This window comes from Muntiacus reevesi, chromosome 16 (genome assembly GCF_963930625.1).
Source record: "Muntiacus reevesi chromosome 16, mMunRee1.1, whole genome shotgun sequence".
NCBI lineage: Eukaryota > Metazoa > Chordata > Mammalia > Artiodactyla > Cervidae > Muntiacus > Muntiacus reevesi.
Genome location: NC_089264.1, coordinates 45423462 through 45444326, shown reverse-complemented (window position 1 = coordinate 45444326; position 20865 = coordinate 45423462). Strand labels below are relative to the sequence as shown.

Here is a 20865-nt window from a genome sequence, read left to right as displayed (position 1 = left end):
TCTATTTCTGCTTCATTGACTATGCTAAAGCCTTTGACTGTGTGGATCATAAAAATTTGTGGGAAATTATTAGTGTTGGGAATACCAGATCATCCTGAGAAACCTGTATTCATAATAAGAAGCAACAGAACAGGACGTGGGACAATAGACTGGTTCAAAATTGTGAAAAGAATTTGCCAAGGCTGTATGTTGTCACCTGCCTATGTAACTTATATGCAGATTACATCATGGGAAATGCCATGCTGGATGAATCACATGATGGAATCAAGATTACTGGGAGAAATATAAAAAACTGAAAATATGCAGATGATATCACTCTAATGGCTGAGAGCAAAGAGGAACTAAAGAGTCTCTTGATGAAGGTAAAGGAGGAAAGTGAAAAATCTGGCTTAAACCTTAACATTCAAGAAATCAAGATAATGGTATCTGGTCCCATCACTTCATGGCAAATAGATGGGGAAAAAGTGAAAACAGTAGCAGATTTTATTTTCTTGGGCTCCAAAATCACTGCAGACAGTGACTGCAGCCACAAAATTAAAAAATGCTTGCTTCTTGGAATGCAGTTATGCCAAACATAGACAGTGTATTAAAAGGTAGAGACATCACTTTGTTGAAAAGGTCCATATAGTCAAAGTTATGACTTTTCCAGTAGTCATACATGGGTGTGAGAGTTAGACCATAAAGAAGGTTGAGTGCCGAAGAATTGATGCCTTTGAATTGTGGTGCTGGAGAAGACTCTTGAGAGTCCCGTGGACTACAAGGAGATCAAATCAGTTAATCCTAAAGGAAATCAACCCTGAATATTCATTGGAAGGACTGATGCTGAAGTTGAAGCTCCAACACTATGGCCACTTGATGCAAAAAGTCAACTCACTGGAAAAGATCCTGATGCTGGGAAAGACTGAGGGCAAGAAGACAAGGGGGCACCAGAGGATGAGATGATTAGATGACATCATCAACACAATAGACAAGAGTCTGAGCAAACTCTGGGAGATACAGAACAGGGAAGGATAGGGAAGCCTGGTGAGCTGTAGTTGATAGAGTTGCAAAGAGCCAAACACAACTGAACAACTGAACAACAAAAACAATCATCACTCAGGAGATTCAAAAGGGTATCAGTCAGCTTTAGTCCATGAGTTTGGAGCATGGACAGAATGTCCTAAGTTCTGAAAGGAAAATTGAGTTAGAATGATGTTTATTTCATTTTTTGATGGCCTCCATCTTACCCACCCCTTATAGGTGCTCCACTAGAATATGAAAAAGGAATCAGAGTGATAGTGGAACTCAGAATGTGGCCAAGAAGTTAAGGCTCAGCAAACCATTTGGAGGGGGCAGACCAGTTGTTTTTGCTACTAGAGGTACTGATGGAGGGACGGAGATAGGAGAGGGAAAGACAGACAGAGACAGGCAGGATGACCAAGAGAGACAGAAAGGCAGAGAGAGAGACAGAGAGATCAGAGAGATTCATCAGGAACATAATGCAGTATCTTTCTGTTGTGCATCCTCATGAAGTTCAAGTTCAACATAGGCAAATGATGAGTAACACAGACATTTTTTTAAGGCAGTGATTTTCAACACACAACTGCACTTTAGAACAACTTAGACGTGCTAATTTATACTAGCTCAATCCTGGGTTTCAACTTAGACCAATTAAATCAGAATTTCTGAAAATATAAATCTCCATATGTAATTCTAATATAAAGCAAAGTTGGGAAACTATTGCCTATGGAAGTATAGAACAGGATGAGATGCATTTTTGTAGTTGAATATTCACTGTTTTTTGGATTTGTTAACATGTTGTGGTTAACATGTTGTTAACACCCATGCCTCAAACACCATAAATGGATATAATGAACAATTGTGAGAGAAACCATTGGCCTCAGGACACTTCGGATAAATATAATGAAGTGTCCTCCAAGTTTAGATATTCTTTACATACTCTGACACAATGACTATCCTACAAGTTAAGTATGCAATTTGTTTGTTTATGCACATATATATATATATATATATATATATATATATATATTCAGTCCCAAACTCAAGGGACTAGAAAGAGAAGAGAAACTTCAGGTAGGTTTTGTGGGATCTGAAACTTCAGAAACATATTTCAGGGATATTAAAATCCTGTGCCCAGAAACACATGGAAATTAGTGCTAGAAATTAAGGTTGATGTCTTTAGATAGAGATGGCCTAAGCTCCACCAGAGAGCTTCTAAAGGTATTACCATGGTCCCCAAAGGAATCACTTGTGAGCTTTGCTAGAGCTAGATTTAGAAAACTTCATATTTGGGAAGAAGGAATAACATAAGTGCAACCTTCTTTTAACAAAGGATGGGGAAGGACCAGGTATACTTCAGAGGACCAGAATGAATACATAGCCAATAATGGCCATATGTTCCTACAACAATTGCTAGATATAAATTTCAGTGTGACTGATTTTACTTTTCATCATCTTTCAGAACTGAGTTTAAAATAGAAATGATTTTGTCACACAGTTCTAAAGTCACACTTCATGCCTGCCTGAACTCGTGGCCTAGATTTGTACCAAATATGGAATGTGTATTAATAGCATTAAAAACCAAAAACAAACAAAACTCATACAAATCTATCATAGGATGAACTTTTCTAAGTCTCCTTAGACTGCTGATAATCTAGACTTCAAATAAATAAATTTTGCTGTGTTCAATCTCTCATATGAAATCTCCTTGAATATTTGCCCTATTTCTGGATTGTGCGTACTGCCTCTTGTTTCACAGTTTTCTTCACTGTTTTTTTTTTTTTTTTTCCCAGTGTCAAGTTCAACTTGGACTTCATTTATACTATGGCTTTTAGGTTGATTCTGGTATGCCAAGTCACCTAACTGGAGACCATGAAACTCATGCATTAGGCAAATTCAAATTAAAATATCCTATTTATATAGCATTAGCCAGCAAACCAATGAGCAGTCACACAAACAGAGTTTTACCATATTTTACTATGCTCAGTGCACTAAACATGGTCAGATACAAAATACTTCAAACTAGCTTGTTACATAGTTGTATTTTCAATACGTTAATTGATTGCAGTACTGACTTTTCCCTTAGGGAGACCAACAAAAGTGGGTCTGAATAGGAGCAGTGAGAAGGTCAATTGGTAGCTAAAATTAGATAAAGAGGGAGAATGATTTGGAATCAGGAGAGAGCCGGGCCCCCTCATTGCAGAACAAGGAACACAGCAAATTCTTCAGGGATGAGCTGCCTCAGAACAAGGATGCCCTGCCTTTCAGCAACTGGTGTGTGCCTGCAGCCCCAGCATCACCACCACCCTCCCCACCAACCCTAACCACACACACAGACAAGTGAAAAAAAAAAAGCAAAGGACAAGGAGTAGAAAACCCAGATTCCCTGAGAGGAAGTGAGTGCATAGAGCACCTTGATTTCCATTTCTGAAACTGTGGTGACATATTTTATCTTGACCATTCCTTCAGCTAATAACTTTTTAGCAGAGGTGAAAAGGAGATGATGCCATAGAGAGATTCAAAATTACAGTGACTGAAGAAGATGGAAATACACAAGTGTCTTTCTGTCATAAATCGTACTTAAGCTTCAGGTTGCAGTACTACCGGCAGGCTAAAGAATTGAGGGGGAGGAAGAGGGAGGGAGCATTGCTACTCAACTCTAATGAAACGGAGCTGAAACAATGGGGTGGGTCCCTACAGGTTGGGTCAGCAGTGCCACCACTAAACAAGACAACATGTACACACAAGCGCAGAGCTAAGGTTTTACTTTCTGTCTCACAACTCCCCGTATCTTCTATGCCAGTTGCAAATAAGAATATATACCCCCCCCCAAAAAAAAGAATATATACCCGAGAAAGGCAGAAACTGCCCTGTTAATAAATGCCCGTGGGATGAAGGTCAGCATCTGCTCAGTCATTTGAGTTTGATAATAGAAAAGACAAATCTGAAGAGAGTCTTAAAGTGGATATCAAAAGTGGAAAGCATTTCTTTTGGGGGATGGGGGTACAAGGGTTTGTTTTGCTGTTACAACTTTACTGGCACTCATCAATGAGATCCATCTATATATACACAAGCAACTTGTTATAGGTGTTATGAGTTAATGTGGCGTATTTTCACTCTTTATACATTGATAAATATAAAACATATTTCCTTTCAAGTCAAATTTCACTGATTTATTTGTAGATTTAATAATCTTGCTTATTCGGAACATTTCCTCTTCCTTTCTGATTTTGCAGTTATGAGTTGGCCTAAATATACTAAGACATATTCAGCTTTATAAATATATTGCAACCCCTTCAAAGCCTTGAATGCATATCATTCGGAGAGTGAAAATGACTCAAAAGCATGAAGTCTCATTATCCATAGGTAAGTAACCCAAATCTGTGTCTAGATATTTAAATATAAATAGTTCCTGGTATCTGGACTGTGACAGATGTAAGTCACCTTATTACTGCTTAATTGCCTCCATTGCTAACTTCATTACTTCTTTTTTGGCTCTTAAAGGACTCCGTGTGAGCTCATGGGGCCCAACTGCTTTGGGTGAGAGAGAAATGAGCACTTTTCCATGGGTACATGGCTGGGATTTTGTTGATCTGCATCGCACTTCCACCCCAGGTTATGCTAAATGAGTGACTTAAAATGATCCTTGGGGAGCTTACCTTACATGCCAGCTTCCTTAGCAACTCCAGTGCCTGAAGTCAGCTCTGCCTATCACATTTTCCCATCTCTCCCTGTTCATTTCTCCTGTCTCCTGCAGCCTGTGGTGCTGTGCTGTACCTAGAGGGGCAGTTTGTTTTTCTATGATAACAAGTCTATTTTACCATCAACATTCTTCTGCTACCATTGAGATACAATTTATTTTTTAAGAAAAATCTCCATAGTGTCGTGCTATATTAAGCAATAGAACTTCAACTTCCCCAGAAATATATAAAGTCTGAAGGGTTGAGTTGAAATTCCAAGATTACATTCCCTTAGCTGCTAATTGAAATGGAACAATTATCTCTGTCTTATACATGCACTTTGGGGCATATTTTGTTGGTGGTTGATATTTTTCAATAATACCCTCCCTAGAGTGGTCCTGTCTCAGATTATCAGCTGGTAATCTTCAAATCCCTTTGCCCTTTTCTCTTTCATGCAGATTTAAGCTCCTTCATTTATAGGTTTATGTAATATATTCACTGAATGCTTGTCAGAGCTGCAGTGCCTATTTTTTTTTTCCAGAATCTTTCTTGGGCAATTGCTAACTAAAATTATCACCTGCATTGAAAGAAACTTAGTCTATGTTGAAATTATGTCAAAATAGCTCATTGAAGAGTGAAACATTTAAGTTATCTCTTTTGAACTCTACAAGAAAATTATTTGACAGATATTTACACATTTCCTAAAATGTGTTAAGTCCTCTGCTGGGCAGTAGGTACATATAACATTCAGTACATTCTGTCTCAGTCCACTCCAGACAGGTTGAGAGCATCACACAAAAAAGGGTAAAAATACAAGTTATATGCCATGTAGGAAAATGATTAAGTGAGTGATGCTCACATCAAGTTCTGTTTTTGCCATGCTGGCTGTGAAGCTCTGGGAAAGTTATTTACTTTGAACTTGGTTTCCTCATTTAGATAATGGAATAGTAATATTGCCTTCCCTGGTGAAGAAATCTGAGCAAAACATTAGGAGCCAGAGCATTCTTAGAACAATGTCTGGTATAGAGTAACTATCTGATAAATGTCAATTATTTTTGATTGTCCCTAAAGCAAAGTCTAAATGCAGGGCTGTGTTCAGAGCTAAGAGGAGGGAAAAAGTTTCTCTCTCTTTTTTTTTTAAAGAAAATTTCTCTTGAATAAAAGTAGAAATAAGTGTAGCCACAGATTTTTCAGTCACTCAGTCATGTCTGACTCTGTGACCCCATGGACTGCATCATGCCAGGCTTCCCTGTCCTTCAAGATCTCCTGGAGTTTACTCAAACTCATGTCTGTTGAGTCGATGAAGAGGTAATGAGTAAATTAGATGAAGCTTTGTGGATTAATAGAAACATCGTTTGGCTTGGCCCAGCTGTTAAGGGGTGTTGTGTGTGTGTGTGTGTGTGTGTGTGTGTGTGTGTGTTTGTGTGTGAATGTGTGTGGGTAGGTATTCAGAAATAACTCTAAGCCGCTTTTGTTTCATTTTTTTTTTTTTCCCAAAGACAAATTAGTCTCACTAAATCCATTAAATGGAAGGGTAAAGAACCAGGGGTAGGGGATTCTCAGGTGGCTTAGTGGTAAAAATCCACCTGCCAATGTGGTAGACATGGGTTTGATCCTTGACCCAGGGAGATACCAAATGCTGCCGAACAACTAAGCCAGTACGCCACAACCCCTGGGCCTGTGCTCTAGACCCCGGAAGCTGAAACCACGAGCCACGTGCCACAGCTGCTGAAGCCTGCGAGCCCTAGCGCCCATGCCCTGCAACAAGAGAAACCATCTCAATCAGAAGTGCATGCACTGCAACTAGAGAGTAATCTCCGCTTGCCACAACTAGAGAAAAGTCTGCACAGCAACGAAGACCCAGCGCAGCCAAAAATAAATAAATGAAATTATATATATGAAGAAAAGTGCAAAGATGTGAGATACGGCAGTCATGGTAACAGGGTGTTCTCAAGAGGATCCCTCGGGTGCCTCTGCCAGAATGAATAAACTCCAACTGATTATTTCATGCTTCCCCTCAAGATTCAAGGTTCCCGCTAGTCCTACCTCTGACCGCTGCCAAAGTCTGCCACTCTCCGCTCTTTAAAGGTATCAATTCTAAAAAACGTCACACCAGTGACAGGATCACAGGTAATCATGTGGGTTATTACTCAGGAGAATGCACGCATAGGGAGTCCTGGGCGAGGGGTCACAAGCAGCAAGAGGAATAGGGAAAATCCTGCTTTTAGATTTGTTACATGTCATTTTGAGACATGCTAACTCTCCAAAAACTTCTTGAAATGAATCACTGACTATAGCACAAAAATTGCATTCAATAAATACTGAACCACTTTAATGAATTTACACTCAGTATTCTGTGAGATTTTCACAGAACATTGTATAATACACATGTCTGTATATCTATGAGAGCATTTAATTATAAAGAGCCACACAAAATATTTTGAAAAAATAAAAAAGTTTATAAAAACATCTTGCACTTCAATGTAAATTGCTAAACTGTTTACTTCATTTATGAAGTTCTTTACAAATTAATTACCATTTTTTTCTTGACCACTTAACTTTTATTAGAATTTGGACAAAGAAAGTAAAAATTAACACACCACTGTAACTCATCTATGCTTCAATAAAATAACTTTTTTTAAAAAAACCCTGAATTACTTCGCTGGACAGTAGGAATGAATACAATGTTGTAAATCAACTCTACTTCAATAAAATAATTTTTAAAAAAGAAAAAGATCGGGACAGGAAAAGATAACAGCTTCTCCAAAGATCACAAAGGGAATAGACAATATTTGGTGCAAATATTTAAAGAATTAAAGTGTTCAACCAAAACAAAAGATATGATTTAATGACACTAGTAATTTCAAGCCATATTCCAAATCAATTTAAAACTAGATGTTTTCATTCTATGCATCACTGAACAGAATTACTTTATGACACCTCATTCACAAGGTAAAAATAATCACCCACTCTTCTTAGTTTCATAAAAATACGTTAATATCTCAGTTGTAACACAAATAACAGTGTATACTATTTGGTCACATGCATCTATCTTTGGCTTACGCCTGAAGAATTAAAACAGAAGCTTATCTACACGCTTGTCGTCTCAACATTTAACACAAAGACAGATGAAAATTTGATAGCAGAACTAAATGTGATTGCTCTTCCTGTTAAAAAATAAAATGATCAAAATATGGTTCAAGAGGAAAAATAAAAACTTAAACACAGAACACTCTTTCTTGCACTTTCAAGTTCTCTGTCAACTAATTTCAGGACCTCAAGAAAATAATTCCTCATTGTGTGTGAAAGGATATATGACTCTCTGAGTTTTGAAGATGAAAGGTGATAAATATATCCTAATCACCATGCAAAATATTATTACTGACTTCAGTATGATTCTACATATGTTTGAGAATAACTGTTTTGTATTCAATATTCAGTAAAGCATAAGGGCAGTCTGGGAGTTAATGGAGAGAAGAATCTATATCACATTTGACATTTTCCTTAAAGTATTAACCAATGCCAAGCACCTAAAAAAAAAAAAAGACTTAAAAAAAGCACCTAAAAAAGGGGACTCCTGAGAGTCCTTTGGACTGTAAGGAAATCAAAGCAATCAATGCTAAAGGAAATTAATCCTGAATGTTCATCAGAAGTGCTGACACTGAAGCTCCAAAAACTTGGCCATCTGTTGCCAAGAGCCAGTTTATTGGAAAAGACCCTGATGCTGGGAAAGATTGAAAGCAAAAAGAGAAAAGGGCGGCAGATGATGCGATGGTTAGTTAGCACCACTGACTCAATGGATATGAATTTGAGCAAACTCTACAAGACAGTGGAGGACAGTGGAGTGAAGAGTGCTGCAGTCCATGGTGTTGCAAAGAATTCTGACATGACTTAATGACTGAACACAAATAACAACAAAGTACCTAAAAAATTCTTTGCATTAAGCCTAATGCTAACTTCCATCTGAAAGTCTTGGGAGGCAATACAATGAGACAATTCAAGGAATTTTGAACAGTGTTTTCTGAGTATTTATTATATCTAATGATTCCACTAACTACTATGATTATGAGTAAACTAACAAAAAAAAATCTTTCATTATAGTGAGAAATGCAGACTAGAAGACAAAAATAATAATAACGTCATAAATCATCGAAGTACCATGCACAATAGGAAATGTTTGAGTCATTTTTCTTGGAGCATTTGCTCTTGAACTCTTAAGATAACAGAAGGATATACAACTAGTAGTGGGTTGGAGCCGGTTTCTACAGGCTCAGGTGAGCTGATGGTGGGAATCTCTTCCCAACTCTTCTTCCCATGATGTCATATTGGTAGCTTGAAATTGCCCACGATGGGGGATATTTATAGCAAAGAAATAAACAAATATAAATCAAGGCTTTCCTTCACCATCACTCCTTAAGTCATTTTCAAAATGTTTATACAATGATGTTTTTATACTACTGTACACAATTCTAAAAGAAGGTATCTGATAAGAAAAATAAAATGTTTGTGTTTTAGGCTAGAATAACTTGATATTTTACATTTTGTTTTATGTCTGTGAAAGCATGGTTTGCACGGTTATGGTAGTTTTAGATTGTTTTTATCCTTTACTCTTTTCTAGGACCTTCCAGAACAAATAACAATAAATAAGTGAAAGGTCTTAATGAATGAGTTTATTCTTGAGACATGAAATAAATTCATTAGATAACATTGTTATGAGATTAAGTAATTTTTAAGTATTTCCCTCGTAGCTGATAGTCTCATTATTACACATCAGAAGTAATAACTCTTGTCATGTGTTATAGATCAGTGCATGGTAAAAATGAAATATCCAACTGGACAACTGTGTTGAAAACATTGAGCATAGCTACAGTGTTCAAATAACCTGAGGTGATAATAACTTGCCTAAATACTAACTGAAATTCAAAGGACAGCTTCGCTAGATTGAGTACTGTTGTGCTTAGTACAAATTAATATCACAGTTTCCTTTTTCACTGGCAATCACCAAGGATCCTTGTCCAATTGCCAATAAATAAGACTATTTGTTTCCTGAAATAACTATTTGTATAAAACAGAACTTGCAGAAGCCGGTTTCTTTCTTTCTTTCTTTCTTTCTTTCTTTTTTGTAGCCTGCAGCGATTTCTCCTCCACTAGAACACTCTAAATTTGTTAACTTTTACAATTACTTTTATAGCAGACAATTATCTTTCCAACCCAATCAGTTTGTCCACATTTTCATCACTGCAGTTTTTAGGTTGGGGAGAAAATCTGCTGGTAGAGTCCCAATTTCCATTTTAGAGTTACTCTTTTTGGTTTAGGAGATTGTAAAAACTTGAATTATTTAATCATGCTCTTTTCTAAAAGTTTCACCACACCTTCAGGGCTTCATTTACCATGACAAAGGGTTTTAAATGGTTTTGAATGAGTAAATAAAATATTTCTTCTGAATAGCTGCAGGTCAGGACTTGGTCTGGAATTGGGGCTGCTTCAACTGTATGCTGATCTGTTAAGCTCCCCGGTGTTGTGGGTGCTGTTTATAGCTGGGGATAAGGTTCTAATTGCTAACACTTCCTGAAGGCAGGTGGAGATCTGCAAGTAAGGTAAAGAGAAAAGGTCAAGAACACATAATAGCAATTTTCCCCAGAGTTCCAGCAGAAAAATGTAGAAAACAGAGAACCCCCACTGTATTTTTGAGAGGCAGTTTCCAGGGACTACTTGCAATGTTAGCGTTCTGATCTAGAGCCTTAAAGACATGAGAATTTATGGGAAGGACTTGGATTTTTAATGTTTCTCCATGTAGGGCTCCTCTCAATTTGTGAGATATCCTCTCGGCAATTGGAGAAGTTAGTTACCGCTGAAATGAGAAGCCCATGCAGCCTGAGGACAAACATGCAAGACTCTATTCCAAAGGCAGTGTTGGCTGAATTAATTCAGTAGGAATAAGTGCAGAGATCGGAAAGCCACCAGGTTTGAGGGAAAACTGACTTGCAGTCATGTGATTAAATCAAACTCACCTGGATAATCTTCCTTCTTGAAAGTCACATAAATATAACAGATCATAACCTGATCACAGGAGTAAAATACTCCCTATTTATAGTTCCAAGTGGTTTGCGGAGCATCTACACAAGGAATAGAAAATCTTGGACACCATTTTAGAATTCTGCCAGCCACATGATAGCAATAGTCTCAAAAAGTTGTGAGGATTAAGGTTAATAAGTACTGATTTTTAAAATCTTGATTATCATATACCACTTGACATTTGTAGCTATTAAAAAAGACTTATTCTCAGATCTAAGGGACAAGCATGGAGCCTAAATCAGAAAATAAGAGATTCAAAGTAAAATAATCCATAAAAAGAACAAGACAGAAATGAGAAATGATTGTTCAAATTTTGTTATCAAGGACCAATTTTAATTTTGAAAGCTGGCAGATTCTGTTTATTGGATGCTGGTAGCTCGTTAGGTAAGGACTGGACCAAATTTTAAGGCATAGGAGCAGGATCAACATTATCTTCATTGATATATGGATTTTAATTGCTAGTTTAGTTGTATTCAAGGTATGCAACTTCTCTCCAATTCAACCTGATGTTCTTGGAATAAACCACTATTTTTTTATCTATAATGCCAAACTCCCTAGTACTTTTTTACTCTTCTCTATCACCTGCTATTATCAATGAATAAATCTGCCAATAGAAATTTTATAACATCTATGTGATACTTTATTTTAGAGACTAGTAATTTGCATATAAGAAAACATATATACATATATATATATATATATATATATATATATATTCAAAGGCAGGTCTTAATATGCGCAAGTGATATAAAAGTTATAGTAGTTGGCTAATATAAATTATGTCCCTGTCAGATGAAGCTTTGGAGTAATATCTATTAGATCAAGTTATGGCAGCTGTGTGGGAGCTCATAATTCTTGTTCCTCTATATTTTATTACAGTTTATGTACAATCAAACTATAAGCAAAAATATAAGATAGGGTATGTTATTATTAATCATCAATTTTTGCAACAAAGCAATGATTATTAAGATATAGAGATTCTATTCAAGAATTCTTGGCATTAATGAGAATGATAGTTGTTGCATAAAAAGAGCTGCCTTCTTTCATAAAACATTTAATGAGAGCCTACTTTGTTCTAGGCACTGATGATATGTAGCAGTGATAAATAATATCTGCTTTTGAGAAGATTACAGTGTATTCAGGTGTAAAATAGAGAAATAAATCTTTGATTAAAAAGTCTAAAAAGAGTTATGCCAGATTTATGTTCAGAAAACTATAGGGACAAAAGTTCGTGGGATTGTTTTTTAATTCCAAAAGTTCTGTGACTTGGAATATAGACTGATTGTAGATTGTTCTGCCATTAGACATAGCTGCCAGACTTATCTTTCTTCACTTTTCTTATATTATCACATACCTGTTAGGTTTGCCGTTCATATCTATTCAGTAAATGAATGAGAAAATGTCTTTTAGTGAATAATTTGGCTGTTAGCATTTTTCCCCTTTCACTTTATCATCAAATAAAAAGTACAGACTTTCTACACCATTATCTTTCCAGGACCTAGCTTCAGGGGAACCCCTCTCTACTTTTGGCTTAGAGTCAAGGTTAACCTCATCGACTTAATTTAGTAGTCCTCAACTTGGAGCATGTTTGTTCTCCAGGGATCTTCAGAAATATCTGGACACCTTTTTTTCAGGAAGGGGAGGTAGTGGCATTGGTTGCCACTGGCATCGAGTGGGAACAGGTCAGGAAGTTATCGCATATCTCCAATGCAGAGGATAGTCCCTCTCCTCATGCAGAATTATCTGACTGAAATGTCAATAGTACAGATATTGAAAACTGTACAGAAATTGCACAGGTTTAATGTTACGTTTCTAACCCCAGGAATTGGTTCAGGGAAGAGAACTTGATCTAAACTGATCAAATCAGACCAAAAGTTGGAGGTGGTTTTTTTTTTGGACCATCAGGGGAAATGAATTTCTATTGATAGAATATATGATATGGAGAAACAACCATTGAATGTGGGACTCTGTACAGCTGAGACCTCAGGTAACTATCTGAGACATGAATAGTTATATGAGATTAGGATTCACATTAACAGGAATGAGTTAAGAAATTAAAAAAAAAAAAAAGAAAGATTAGTATGGTTTGAACAATGAGATTCAACAGAGTCTGAAGTCTTCCTTACCCTCTGAATGTTTTAGGAATATAATCCAAAAAATTCCCCTTATATTATTTAAGTTTGATGGTAGTAACTTGCAACAAAACCTTTCAATCTGATGAATAAACAAATGAATTATAAGTAAGACATAGGTAAAGAGAAAGGTAAAAGGAGGGGTTAGCAAATGTGAAGGAAGCTATGAAGCAGGACAATTTATTCCAGCATCCCCATGCTAGCAGATTTTTAAAATACTATCAAGAGCATGATTTTATTAGAAGACAGATTTTTTTATTCCACCAGCATGTTCAAAATTTTTTTTCTGATGCTCAGGACAATCACCTTGTCATTCTGAGATTCCTTCATCAAAAGATGCTATGATCCTGCTCCCAGTTCTCCACAATCCCAAGCATTTTCTACAAAGTCGACTTCCTGTAAGAAGGCTTCCCAGCTCCCATTGGTCATAATTAGCATCATCCTTTCCCCAGCAAGCATATATATTGTCTGAAAGAAAATTACTTAAATCTGTTTCTTATGTTCTATTATGGTCTGATAATTGAAAGTCATTAGTTATTTTTTGTGACTCAGATTTGTGCTACTGGAAGTTAAGAATTTTCTTCATCATCTTTGGACCTCACAATTTAAAAGACTATTTATACCTGATAATAATAGTAGTGAGAGTCACTCAGTCGTTTTTGACTCTTTGCAACCCCATGGACTATACAGTCCATGGAATTCTCCAGGCCAGAATACTGGAGTGGGTAGCCATTCTTTTCTCCAGGCGATCTTACCAACCCAGGGATTGACCCAGGTCTCCTACATTTCAGGCGGATTCTTTACCAGCTGAGCCACCAGGGATGACCATTTATTTATACCCGATAGGAATTCATGAAACTTTATTGAATTAAATAATACTTTATTACCGAACAAAATAGCATGAACATTTCTTCCTTTTTTTTTTTTAAGTAATATTTTAAAATCCTTTCAGGAGACTGTCTTTTTATAACCTGGGACACAGCTCACTATCCAAATGATCAGAGAGAGAGAGAGAGAGAAACTGGATCTAAAAAATTGAATCTAGATGCTCTTATTGATGATGTTTCCTTCAAGCTTGAACCCTTCCCCCATCAGTTTGATTCTAAAAATGTTCTTTGTACTTCCACTTTTGTAAATATTTATTGTTTTAAAGGATGGAAAGAGAGGAGAATCACAGAACATTGGTGTTTTCCTCAGAAGGGAGTGGTAGGGCATTGCTTTCATCCTCGGTTATTATGAGACTTTCATAGTGGATCAGATGGTAAGGAATCTGCTTGCCAATACAGGAGACCCAGGTTTGATGCCTGGGACAGGAAGACCCCTGTAGAAGGGAATGGCTACCCACCCCAGTATTCTTGTCTGGAGAATTCCATGGACAGAGGAGCCTGGAGGGCTACAGCCCATGGGATTGCAAAGGGTTGGACATGAATGAGCGACTAAGCATGTATGGACTTCAGTTATTGTAAGTGTATCTGTCTCAAACAAATGGAATAGGAACACAAACTTTTGGCTAATTAAAGTCAATGTTTATACTTTAAATACTTTCTGGGAGTAACACACTGTATACAATCACAGAATAGAACTATTAATATTTCATACTGCCAAGATAATATCCCTAAAAAGATGCTCAGATTCTGAACTCCATCTTGTAAAATCCTTCATCAGTTTCCCAAAGCAACAAAGATCCAAGCCAGAATCTATTTAGTTACATATTAGAACCATTTGATCCTATTTCTCGCCTCCACATGGGCCATTCTTTCTCCACATAGTGGGCTTCCCTGGTGGTTCAGTGGTAAGGAATCTGCCTGCCAACACAGGAGCTGCAGGAGATGAGAGTTCAATCCCTGGGTGTGAAGATCCCCTAGAGGAGGATATGGCAACCCACTCCAATATTCTCCCCTGGAGAATCCCATGGATAGAGGAGCCTAGCAGGCTACAGTCCATGGGGTCACAGAGTCACACAACTGAGCTTGCATGTTTCTTATACTCTCTTAGCTACATCTGCAACAATCTATTTATTACTAAAGTACTTTCACCATAGCATGATATACTACCTCATTGGTTTTGTATATCATACTTGCCCTACTGGAAAGCATTCTCCTCTTCCTTGGCCACATGACAGTATTCTGTCAATGTTAAGACTTAAACCTGAACCTTGCTGACCTTTACACCTCCCATCATGGGTGCAGATGAGTTCTCACTGCTCTCCACATAGCACCCTTCATATTTGTGCTTGTTGCTTATTTTGTCTCTCTTAGATAAAGAAATTTTTTATATGAATGTTTTTATCCTTTAAGAGATGGAATTGTCCAGGCAAGAATACTGGAGTGGGTTGCCATTCCTTTCTCCTGAGGATCTTCCCAATCCAGGGATCAAACCTGGGTCTCCAGTATTTCAGGCAAATTCTTTACCATCTGAGCTACCAGAGAAGCCTATCTATATGTAAAGAAATATTAGTCATTATTAATCTTCAACCAAGAAAAATTAAGTCCATTTAAGTTAAAAAAATAGCTTTTAAAGATGTTAAGTAATTATAGAACAAATGGTTCCCAATCTCTTTAGAAATATTAACATTGTAATAATCATAAATTAGGTTAAGATTTTAATTATTAATATTTTTGAATCATTGCAATATTCAAATATTGCTCAATTGTTTATTTAGAATTCTGTCTTTGACTTCAAAAATTGAAAACAAAACAAAAATAATGATTAAAATGTGCATTGTTATTCACCTTTCATACTTTAAAAGAGCAAATGAGAAAATTAATATAATAGGCATCAAAAAGAAAATGGCACTTCATTAAAATTACTCAGCATTGTATCACTTTTTATTAAATACCCATTATGTCAAACATATATGTATACGTACTATATATGCATACTTTCACTTTATGACTCAGGTTTGACAAGAGATGTAAGCATAGAAAGTGAGTATTTGGAATTGAAGTAACATTTAACTCTGCAGCAAATGCTTGTATTCTTCTCAAAGACATTTATTGACCATCAAATATGTGACTGGAGAAGGAAGTAGCAACCCACTCCAGTATTCTTGTCTGGAAAACTCTCATGGACCAAGGAGGCCGGAAGGTTACAGTCCATGGGGTCGCAAAAGAGTTGGATGCAGCTTGGTGACTAAATGATAACAACAACAAATAAATGATGGGGACTCTACTTTGCGTAAATTTTGATGACATACACTTCCTTTCCTCCAAGAGGTCACTTTTTAGTCTTATAAGAATTTTATGTTTCTCCCATTCATTTATTCAATAATTATTTACCGTGTGTCTACTATGTGGTGAGCATTATGCTATTTGTTGGGTATATAACAGTGAAGAGCAAGCCTGCATTGATCTATTTTTCTCCATTACACACACAGTAAAATAATCAATAAATTTCTTTGATTTAATCCAAATTCTTTTTCCTTTGTCCATGGCTAACAGATTGATTCACTTGTTAGGGAATTCCCTTCTAAGATTAAGGAAATAAGTTCAAACTCTCCTATCATGTTTCACCAAACCACTCTCTATAAAGCCCATTACTAGCTTTAATCACTTTCATTAAAATAAGAATAAAGTACAAATTCTGTTCTAGAAATCAAAAGGAACTCAAATGTAATCTCAGATAGTTTTGCCTCCAACCTATGTAGGTTATTTATCATTCCTTTTGCCTGTCCCCATTTCCACAGTGATTCTAATGGTTAGTTCTTTCCGATACTTAAATTTTTCTCTTAAATATCATTTCCACAGAAAAATCATCTCTGGTTACTCCATTTTCTTAGTTCCTTACCTCCCAGAATATTATCAACTGGAGTACCTTCTAAGTTTGTTGAACAGTATAAATGGGTGAATATGTTAATAGGATTTCAGTTTGTAGGAATTAGAAATAGGTCTACAGGAACTATAAATAAGCAAACACATTTATAACTTTGAAAAGTACTATGATGGTATATATACAGGTTATATAATAGTTAATAAAAATGTTAAACGTAACCTACTCCCTGTTTCCACAGAATGTATAAACAAGGATATAAAAGATAAGCAGAACTGACTAATCAAAACTGGGAAATTGAGAAAGAATTGAGAAATTTGGGGAAAGATTTATAAGCCACATAAAGAAAAAATACATTGGGAATTGGACACTGGGAGGTGATAAGGAATGAAAACGGGCTTCCCTGGTGGCTCAGTTGGCAAAAAATAAACTTAAGAGAGGATCGAACCTTGAAGTGCTTTATAATTCATGTGAGGAACTAGGGACCTCAGCTGAGAACAACTGGGAGTCGTTGCATTTACTTCAGTTATCAGCAAACTCTTGATATGGAACGAGGGGGAGAGAGAGATTATTTTTATGTTGCTGCTACTATAAATTGTCACACATTTAGCAACTTAACACCTATTTATTATCTCATGATTTACATGAATCAGAAGTCTGTGCACACTGTGGTCCAGTTGGTTGTGTGCTTAGAGGTCACCAAGCTGGAATCCAGTGTTAGCAGAGCTGTGTCCTTTCATGATTCCAGTCTCTTCAAGGTGATGGCAGAACTCACTTCCATAGGGGTAGGCTGAGGTCCCTGCCTCCTGGTTGGTTGCCAGTTAGGGGTCGTTCTCAGCTTCTAGAGTCTCAACCATATCCCTTGGCTCATGGCCCCTTTCAAAGACAGCAATAGCTGGTCAGTTATTTCTCATACTTCTCAGACCTCTCTGCCTCATCTTTTTTTACATAGTTCTGCCATCTTTTCTATTTGTAAAGGCTCAAGTGACTACATTGGTTAATTTGTATAACACAGTTTATTTCTTTTATTTCCTATCTTAAGGTCAGTTGATTACTAACCTGAAGTCCTCTGCAATTTCCCTTAGTTTGATATTTCTGCTGTTTCTTTCACTGAATTTTAGTATCATTATAATTTATTTTGGTGTGCAGTAAGAATCATGTCTAAATTCCTTCCTCACTGATCTCTAGCAACCAATACTAATGTTTATTAGTCTCATTTTCTTAAATTTTTTAATGGTTTTTATGGAAAACTAGTTTTTCTTAACCTCTCCCATTTTGAAAGCATTCTAAGCTATTCTTATATTTAGTTTTTGAAAATCCAAGTGTGTGTGTGTGTGTGTTTTTATAAGAAATTTATGGGCACGATACTATACTACTGTCCTTATAATGAGGACAAACATGTTTAATATATAAAAATATCTCCATTGATATGTTTGATTCACCTGAAAAGATGAATGAATATTAGGAGAAATGAAAAAATGAGTAAAGTAAAAAGACCCATAGTGGGCAAAAGTATATATTCCTTTGGCCTTAATTGAAAGGTGTCAAATGTCAAAGAAATATGGGGAATAAAGAGTGAAATGAGACCAAGACCAAAAAGCCCCCAAGGCTTTTTGGGGGAGGGTTTCCCGGTGGTGCAGAAGGTAAAGCGTCTGCCTGCAATGCGGGAGACCTGGGTTCAATCTCCAGGTTGGGAAGATCCCCCGGAGAAGGAAATGACAACCCACTCCAGTACTCTTGACTGGAAAATTCCATGGATAGGGAGCCTGATAGGCTGCAGTCCATGGGATCGCAAAGAATCTCACACAACTGAGCAACTTCACTGCCTAGAAGTTAAGGCTTTAGTTGCAAGTTAAATATAGGTGATTTAAAAATTTCTCCTTGGAATATATATATTTTATATTTTATAAAAACTATTTTATAAATATTTTATAAAAACTATCTTTGTTCTACTTCCTTATATATCAAAGTAACAATTTTTTTTTTTTAAACTCTGATTCGTCTCAACTATGCTTAGAAGTTATAATTGGTAATGACAACTGGGGAGAAAAAATCCATGAAGATGACAATCAAGTTGAATTAGAATATGTAATCTAGTTCATTTTATGCACCTGGGGGGTTTGTTGTCAAAGTTCAAATTTTGATGTGTGGTTGTAAATAAAGGCGTCAATTCCCTTAAGCAATAATTCTCAACTTTGGTTGAATATTATGTATAATTAGTTGGGGAGTTTTAAAAATCCCAATGCTCAAACCACACCCCAGAGCAATTAAATTGGCATCTCTGGGGTTGGCATCTAGTTAGCAGTACTTTTTAAAGCTCCCCAGGTGATTACAATGTGCAGCTAAAGCTGAGAATCACTGCTTCAGAGTGGTATTATATATTTATTAAATCATGTATATGTGTTTGTGTGGGCTTCCCAGTGACTCAGCACTGAAATATCCGCCTGCAATGCAGGAGCCACAGAAGATGTAGGTTCAATTCCTGGATCAGGAAGATCCTCTGGAGGAGGGCATGGCAAGCCACTCCAGTATTCTTGCCTGGAGAATCCCATGGACAGAGGAGGTTCTCGGACTACAGTCCATAGGGTCCCAAAAGGATGGACACAATTGAAGTGACTTAGCACACAGCACACATATGTATGTGTATATTTACATAAGTGTTACATGTTTATTTCTTGACTGTCTGTTCTACTGATTTCTGGTGTAATATTTGAATTACTGTTAATTCTTTAATGTTTGACTATAATTTGAAATAGGCATTTTTATATTTTTCTAAGTATCTTTATATTGTATTTATTTTCTTTTTAAAACAGCTATTTTAATTTAAATAGAATCTATAAATGCCCTATATATTCATCAGTGTTCATATTTCATTTACCATTACGGTAGATACTATTTATTCCCTATTTTTTTTTTCATTCATTACTCTTATAATAGAGAAATATATTGATCTGGAATTAGGCAATTTTTTAAAAGTTTTTGCAGTTTTTTGCCTGATTTATTAAAATACATATCAGGTACAGAAATGATATGTAAATTGATTTTCCACTTTAAACACTTATGATTCTGCTTATGAAGTCCTTAGATCAGGGGAAAAAATACCATATTTTTAATACTTTCAAAGGAAAATAATTTAGAAATGATCAAGTATTTTGACATTTTTGACCATAACTCACTGTAAACAAAATCATATCTCAGTATATTTATATACACTTAATCAGAAATAAAGTTTCATGGTGCAATATTAATATTCAGTATGTGTGGTGCTCCTATGATGTTTTCTCTTATAGTCTACTCTATGTTAGTCTTAATAATATTCATCACAATACACAAAATTGTTTCCATATCCTAATTAAGTATTGAGAGATATTTGAAGATTATTTTTAATCCAATACCTTTATTTAATAGATAAACTAAGGACCACAACAGTTAAGAGTAGCTTTTGTCCAGTGGTTACACGTGGTAACCCTTGATGTTAATAGCATTCTATTCAGTGGCTAGATCTTATCGAAATTTTGTCACATCAAGGCTCCTCAGGGTTGATTATTCATCAATATTACATCAGATATACATAAAAGATATAGATTACCAGGCACTTCCACCTAGAATTGCTAATTAAACTAGTTTTTCCTATATCTAACATGTATATTCTTCTATTTTAATGTGCATCTAAGCTTACACAGACTTAAAAATCCTGAACCTCAAAACAATCAGTTTCTTCTAAGCTTTTATTATAATTTTTCCCACCAGTTGGTAACCTCTCTACATGTTTTTGAGGTGCCTAGAGTTTATAGTAAATGTAATTAAAAATATAATTTCTAATTGAAAGTAATTTATTAAGGAAGAACAAAATTATATATCATACATAAGTACTTTATGGATATTGTTTCTTCTAAGATCACCTACCTGAGAATGAAATAGATGAATCTGACCCTTCATTACAAGTTTTTGCCATTGGTTTAGGCAGTTTTTGGCCTCTATTTTAACAAACAAAATATAGAATATATATAACAAGCACGTTGATTGATTGGTTAATTGAGTACAAATACCTGCAGTGCCCACTCCACTCCCAGTGTGAAATACAACTAATTCCAATGCAGTGTTTCAATTTATTTTTCACTTGAATTCCTAATATTTCCCTGGTTTCAAGAGTAAAGTTATACAATAGATTTGTTTTCCGATATTGTCCACCTGATTAGTCAAAATTTATC

At 36.0% G+C, this 20865-nt stretch overlaps 1 pseudogene; it reads right to left on the bottom strand.

Annotated features, from left to right (window-relative positions):
• Positions 1-6696: 6696 nt before the first annotated feature.
• Positions 6697-20865, bottom strand: part of LOC136147889 (3-oxoacyl-[acyl-carrier-protein] synthase, mitochondrial pseudogene) — a 75311-nt pseudogene continuing 61142 nt past the window's right edge.